We start from the raw sequence: 7,306 nt of genomic DNA, 5'->3' as shown, positions 1-7,306 counted from the left end.
CTGCTATCTGCATTGAATATTATGCCTTAACTCTCTTCCTCCATAGCTCTCTTCATTCCTTCCCTTTGACTTCCCCTCACATCTTCCAAGTGATAGTTTTCTGGTATTCATTTTATAGGATTAAAAGTTCAATTTTATAAGAAATTACACCTTTTAACTTCTCTGCAAATAGCATGGTTTGGATAATACTGTTGTGTAAACTTGCGTAAAGTTCTAGCTTCCAAATACACAAAAGAAGTGGGTCCTTTGTGTGTCTGGCTCTGATGTAGTTTACTTAACATATTTTTAGATCTATCCATTTCTTCGCAAATGATGTAACAGTCTTCATAATGGATGGGTGCAATCCAATTGTGTATATGTGCCAAACATTCTCCAACCATTCCTCCCCAAAGGACATCTGGGTTGTTTCCATAACTTGGCTATGGTGAATAGTGCAACAGTGAACATATTTGTGAAAGTGATTTTACTGTAACCTTTTGGAAAAATTCATCACTATCTTTCTGGGAGCAATCGTCTAGCCAAGTTTACAGAATAAGCACATCACTCCCTTCATCTCTATCACAAAGTTTTGCAAGTCCTCAAAAACAAATTAACTCCTCCTAATGATCTCAATAAGGTAAAACCACACGGTGCCCATATTTTTTCAAAACATTTTTTCATAATTATTTAGTGAGAACCTGCTATGTACTTTACTAATGTGGGAATGAGGGAAATGACAATAAAGTAAAACATATGTAATTTAATTACCTATTATCATATTTAAAATCTTTTTCAGCTCTAACTCATAGCCTCACTTACTATTATTTTAATCTTTATTTGATTGCTTCATCTCTCCCCTAAATTATAACAGGTGATATAAATATAAAGGCAAAAAGTGTGGTTTGATTTTGACACTCATGTGCGAGGATGCACAATACGAGCAAATAAATGGATTGGAATTAATAATTATTATCCATTTTGTTAAAGTAAAGGTGGTTTCTCCAAACTGATTCTCGCAATACATATTCCATTCAATAAGAAACATGTGACAATTCCCTTTTTTTTGCTCCTCATTAACTTTTGTTTCCATTTTATTTTATATCGAAGGATGATTTCATAAATCTACTATAGATGCAATAGTAGATGTTAAAATATTTCTATCTGTATGCATTGATATATACATACACACATATACAGGACATAATGATAATTTATAACTTCTTAACTGTACAATTTACTAAATTATTAAAAACATAGATAACTTATGCCTGGAATCCTGGTTACTTGGGAAGCTGAGATCTGGTGATCATAGTTTGAAGCCATCCTGGGAAAGAGCCTCTTTTCTCCAAACAACCAACAGAAAATCAGAATTGGAACTGTGGCTCAAAGTAGTAGAGTGGTAGCCTTGAGAGAAAAAATTCAGGGACATTACCCAGGCTCTTAGTCCAAGAACTACAATCTACCTAAAAAAGTCTATTTAATTTATCCCTGGGTAATCAAGTATTTCCATCACCCAAATGTAGATCCATGCTCATTTACAAGATAACACTGTTATGTCTGGAGTACCACATAACATTATCACTTAAGTAGAAAACATTGCAACCTGGGTTCATTCTATCTCTCTCATGGATTTTTCTCCACTCAAATACTCAAATGTTACAATTATTCCAATTATTTAAAGCCATAGCTTTTTTCTTTAATACCCATAATATTAGCGTTTGAATTGAGTGTCTTGTTTCTCCTAAATGGGTGTTCGTATCATTTTGTCATGCTCCCAGACAAAAATTATCCTGATTAATTTTCAGATAGAATCTGGATTCTTACTTGTGTATGATCCTGGGCTCAGTCCACTTGGTGTTATTTTTCCTGGAATTTAGAATAAGAGTTGCCTGGAATTGTGTACAGATTGTTCTGCCAGTCTGGACTTTAACCACTATCCTCACAACAGTACACTCCCATATAGTCAGGATTTTCATAAGCTTATCATAGCTGATTTTTAAAATATCTGTGCATTTCCTGCAGGTTCTTGAATACTGAATTAATTTGTGTTTTTTTTGTTGTTGTTTTCTTTCATTTGAAAGTATGTGTTGAGTTGCTCCTCTCTTTTTTTTTTTGTTTCTTCCACTCATGTTCTTACCTAAAGTGCTGAGAAACCAATTGTGCTTTCTCAAGATAGTGAAGGTGAACATTACTTAGTCCAAAGCAATTTCAGTAATATTTAAACACCTTCATATCTATGAACGGTGTACATATGCTAAGTGCTGAGAAGAGTCTTTTTATTTTCACAGTTGTCTTTGGCATACACAGACAGATCATGAATTATATGAAGATAATAAAACTACAGATGTTTGCCTGGAGGAGAAAAACCTATTATTAATTGTTTGACAGTGGATTCTTTCTCGTGAAAGAAATATGCTGCTTTATGCAAGATTTCACAAAATCATATTGATAGGAAGAACCTAAACAATCATCTAACACTACAGAGTTGAGGGAGATGAATTGACCTCCTGAATAATTTACTTTTGGGTCAAATAAAAGCATAATGAGTTGTAGTAAATAGGTGCTTAGCTGAATTTGTCAGTTTGTGAACTAGTACAGGTAAATAAAGTACAGCAAGGTAAGAAATAAAGAACTCTGTATTGAAATACATATTTGTGTGTATGTGTGTGTATGCACACTTGTCATGTACACACACGCACATGTGCATGTGCTCATGCATGCATTCATCATTCCTGTGGCTGATAGTGCCTGAGCACTATCCCTAGGATTCTGTGACCAAGGATAGTGCTCTACCACTTGAGCCACTGCTGCACTTCTGGTTTTTTGGAGATAATTGCATGTATTTTCATGATTGGAAAGGCTTTGAACAGTGGTCTTCAGATCTCAGCCTCTCAAGTAGCTAGCTAAGCTGATTCAGCCTCTTAGTAGCTAGTTAAAATTCTGCCTGTCCTGTATGCTTCACTGCTCTTCTATTCTTTTCCTGCGATAATCACAAGCCTAAGTCATATATGTGTCTAATTTCTTTAAAAATACTGTTACTGCTCTGCACCAGAAGTTCCCATCTGTACTCTTAACTACTGAGGAGGCTTGAGAACAGAACCCAGGCCAAATTTTAGTGGCCTTCCTTCTCAATCTATAACTGGGTGCATTGGATCATTTCCACCATCCTGTACTATCCTAGAGACTAAGATTAAAGGACTGCAGGATCCAGGCCAGCCAAGGTAGGAAGCTAGACAAGATGATGTGCAATTCTGATGCTATTGATGATGAGAAGGCTCAAAGAACAGATAAGGTGCATGTTCTTGTGGAAAGGAAACCCCTATATTAAAATTAACCATTGATATGGTGCCATCCTAGCAAGAACAATATTCCAAGTGGAAATCCCCACAATTTATCACAATCAAAATAAGCATATACATTTACATCCAAAAACTTAGTACAATCTGTTCTTTGCTCTAATATCATCTTTATCTCATTATCATATAATGTGACAGAATAGTTTCTTCATTAAACTTATGATATATTTAAAAGACCTAGAAAATTCTTTTCACTAATTAAGTGCAAACAAATGGTATATTGCCTCATTTCTTAAATATTTGACTACCACTGAAAATTCATATAATGTTTATTATAGTAATATATTCTGATTTATTACTTTTCTTTGTAAAAGTTTTTAAATTTTTTCTTCTCTGATGAAATTTAAGTATTTAAATATTATCATCGAAGTATATTCTTTGAATACTTGGGGCAGTTTCCTACAATGTTTTTAACCAATATCTTCTAAGAATTTTTAATAGGTGTATTATTTGGTTTATTTTTAATTTCTATTTAATTTTATTGTAAAGGTAATGTACAGAGGGCTTACAGTTACTTAAGTAAGGTAATGAGTACAATTCTTATGGAAGGAACATTGATACCCCCTCATCGATTTTTGTTGTACACTCAAACAACTTCTGATGCTGTTGCTGTTGCTATTGATCAATGGGTACTTTTGCTTCTTTGTTCATGCGGTTTTTATTATAAAAATTTATATACAGAGGGTTTACTTTTACTTAAGTCAACTAAGTGTGCACTTCATTTCATTTTCTAAATGTCAAATTTTGAAAATAATTACTTATTTTCTTTTGTTTCTTTAATGTAATTTTTTAAGAGTTGTAGGATTAGTTGATGTACTTTTGCGTGATTTTTACACATGTAAATTATTCAGACACATATATTTTGCTTTTAAAATATTTAATATGTGAATATTTAAAATTGTTTTCCTAATTTTATATGGTTGTTGAATTTAAATAAATCTATGTTCTTATAGTTATAAACACATTGTTCCAGGTAACAAATAGTTACTGTATTTTCAAGAAGCACATACTTTATTAAGAAAGGCTTCATTACCTGGTCACTCTTTTGTAAATATTTGTACTTGAATTAAAAATGTTTGAACTGGGCATGGTGATTTGTGGCTTCCATTTTCTAGCTATGGTAGGAACTGCAAAAAGGGTTTGTAATTCGGGAAAGCCTGAGAAACTAAGAGACCTTTTTATAAAAATATCCAGAGTAAAAGGATTAGCGATATATCCATCCATAGCGGGATATAGAGTGCCTGGATATAATATTCTAAATCTTGAGTTAAAACACCAGTAACATCAATCTTTTGTCAAAAGGATATATGTTTCACAATGTTTATTATTTAAAACTTGTTTGCAAAATTCTCATGTCTTCTATTTCTTAATTTTCAATTTACTTAATCCATCTGAATCCAAGTATATTGTGATTATTTTATTTCTACTAAACTTTTAAATAGTATAAGCAATATTATGATTTCATATATTAACCTAATTTTACTATTTGTGATAATTTCCTCTATTTAATATGATAATATCAATATTCCAAATGTGTGTATGTAGTGTGTATGTGTGTGTGTTTATGTGGTATTTTTGTGTATGTGCTTTCTGTGTACTTTGTAATGCTTGGGAGATCATACCATTGTTTCACATATGCTAGGCCAATGTTTTACCACTGAACTATATCGTATAGTTATAATGCACAAAGTTTTTTAATTATGACTTTTAAATTTTCATTGCTAGTATGTTTTTTCAAAATTATGTATAATAAAATGTGTACTATATTATATTCACGTTAGCAATTTTTAATGTTATTTTATTGTTATTTAGAATATTTCCACTGCCTTTCCTTTTCGATACTCTTGTGTTTGTTATTGATAAAGGTTTTACTTTGCTTATTTTCTCTCTTCATTGTATTTGCCTTCAGAGTTTACCTAGTCTTTCTCTTATTTATTAGGAAATTAATTATCATATTCCTATTACAATTTCATTACATTATAAGAGGTCTAAAAATGTTTTACTTTCTATTTTATTTTTCCCACCTTCTCTGATTCTCAGTACACACTATTATGTGTATTCAAAAGAACCTTGATTTAGGTCACTTTGAATATTTTCCTCCTTCTTTTCTCTGAAGTCTTTTTGATTTTTGAAACACAATACCAATGACATACAGCTCCTATGTGGCCCATCATTCTTTCCCCTCTCACTCCCCAATGTCTTACAGCTCAAGTCTTTATCATTCAGATTTTTTAGGCTATAGTCTTATCTAAATCTGAATTCATTCCTAAATTAGTTTTAGTTGCTTGAAGCATTGCCTAAAGACTTTTTTCTGTATATAATATCTGGGATCTTGTGTTTCACAAGCTACACAATATGAGTGACTATCAAACATCTAGATATCTCTGTAGAATATTGGTCCACCTGCTCAATAAACTCATATGTAAATTCAAAGAATACAGGTCAGTCAGAACAATCTTGTAAAATGGTGTAGCTTGAGCCCTCATATAAGATTTGAATCTTATTACCATGTTCAGTAGTGAAGACAACATATCTCTACTATAAGAACAGACACATAGAAAAGTGTAACAGATTTATTAGAAATAAATTCTTAGTTTTATGGTCAATAGATTTTGAAAAGGATGCCATGACTTTATGAAATAAAAATAGAATCTTAAATAGGTTTATTGGCACTATTGCCTCCATAGATTTAAAGAATGATTTTAGACTACTACATCAAACCTTATACAAAAATTTAAAATAAAAAGTGATTATCAAACTAAATGTGAGATGTAAAAACCTATAAACATTCATGAAATTAAATCAGTAAAGGTTTCTAAAAATTTGACATGGAAAGTATTAGTTGCTAAAGAAAAGCAATAATAAACTGGTTAATATCAACTGATAACCTTTCATAATTCTATGAAATAAGTGAAAACATATCCAACAGATAGAGGACACGTATTTTTCAATGCTACAATGTTAATACTACAATGGTCCTGAGTCTTAAGTACTTTTACACCTTCTAACACTATATAAGTTTTTCCCTGCAGGATAGCTTTTAAAAAACATATGTAAGTTAATAGTAAATAGGAGGAGCATATGAATTAAGCTCCTCATTAGGATCTAAGAACAAATATAAAAAACTCACTAGTATGATCATCATATAAAAAATGACAAAATATAGTAATGCATTTGTGGAGAAATTGATATACTCCACATATCAGAATGATTTGTATAATACTGCAATCATTTTAAGCAGCAAGTTTTCGAGTCTTCAAAAGGTGAAAGAGAATTGGATGATCCAGCCATCACACTTCTATGTATGTATTAAAGAGAAGTAAAATCACTTGTTTGGACTGGGAATGTAGTTCATTGACAGTGCACTTGAATAGTATGTGTGAGACCCTGGAAATAATCCCCCAAAACAAACTTTCAAAAGACACACTATAGAGGATGTACTCTGCAAAAATTCCTGTAACTGAATTTTATATCTATTTTAATGTCTGTTCTAAAATTTACAACATTTCTATTTGAAGAAATGCAAGTTTGTGAAAATTAGGCTTGGAAAACCTGTGATTGTACAATTCACTTCCAAAGCACTAAAATGTATACAGTAAAAGGAGATAATACATTGCATATAAATTATATGAGAGCAAAAATAAAAACTATTGTTAAAAATACTTTACACAAATTGCAGAATATCTGAAAAGATATTTTCGGAGTTGGCTAAAAAAAACTACAGCTTTTAAAAAAAGATGATATTTCTGTTTATTTTTTGGTCTATCGTTTTGAGTTTATGCAGAGATAACTCAATCAAAAAGTGTATGTGATAAATGGAATATCTAGGAATTATGCATCACTTATGAGTAATTGATAACCTTTTCTGGAAGAAACTTTTAGCAAATGACAGAAGACCCAAATCTATGCATCTGCATTTTATGAAAGCCATATGTTACTTGTTCAATCCAATTGCTTTTCTCTACTTTGCT

The sequence above is a fragment of the Dipodomys spectabilis genome, unplaced genomic scaffold (assembly GCF_019054845.1).
Source record: "Dipodomys spectabilis isolate Male_0828 unplaced genomic scaffold, ASM1905484v1 ptg000487l, whole genome shotgun sequence".
NCBI lineage: Eukaryota > Metazoa > Chordata > Mammalia > Rodentia > Heteromyidae > Dipodomys > Dipodomys spectabilis.
This window is presented reverse-complemented; position numbering follows the sequence as displayed.